Here is an 844-nt window from a genome sequence, read left to right on the forward strand (position 1 = left end):
TCACTGAAGAATGCAGTGCAGTCATTCTGAAAAGCTTACCAGAAAAGCTTCAAGATCCAGAAAGCTTTATGATACCATGCACATTAGAAGGTGCTTGCACTAAGACAGCCCTATGTGATCTTGGAGCAAGCATCAATCTAATACCTGCATCCACTATCAGAAAGCTTGGGTTGACTGGAGAAGTCAAACCAACCCGGATATGCCTCCAACTTGCCGATGGCTCCATTAAATATCCATCAGGCATAATAGAGGATATGATTGTCAAGGTTGGGCCATTCGCCTTTCCAACTGACTTTGTAGTGCTGGAAATGGAGGAGCACAAGAGTGCAACTCTCATTCTAGGAAGACCTTTCCTAGCAACTGGACGAACTCTCATTGATGTACAAAAAGGGGAAGTAACCTTGAGGGTCAATGAGGATGAGTTCAAGTTGAATGCTGTAAAAGCTATGCAGCATCCAGACACACCAAATGACTGCATGGGCGCTGACATTATTGACTCTCTGGTAGAAGAGACCAATATGACTGAAAGCCTAGAATCAGAGCTTGAGAACATCTTCAAAGATGCTCAACCTGATCAAGAAGAACCAGAGGAAACAAAGGAATTTTCAAAAATTCCTCAGGAGGAGGATAAGCCTCCCAAACCTGAACTCAAACCACTACCACCATCCCTGAAGTATGTATTTCCTGGAGAGGGTGACACTTTTCCAGTGATTATAAGCTCTGCTTTAAATCCACAGGAAGAGGAAGCACTGATTCAAGTGCTAAGGACACACAAGACAGCTCTTGGGTGGTCCACAAGTGATCTTAAGGGCATTAGCCCAACTAGATGCATGCACAAGATCCT

Source organism: Arachis duranensis, chromosome 8 (genome assembly GCF_000817695.3).
Source record: "Arachis duranensis cultivar V14167 chromosome 8, aradu.V14167.gnm2.J7QH, whole genome shotgun sequence".
Lineage (NCBI taxonomy): Eukaryota > Viridiplantae > Streptophyta > Magnoliopsida > Fabales > Fabaceae > Arachis > Arachis duranensis.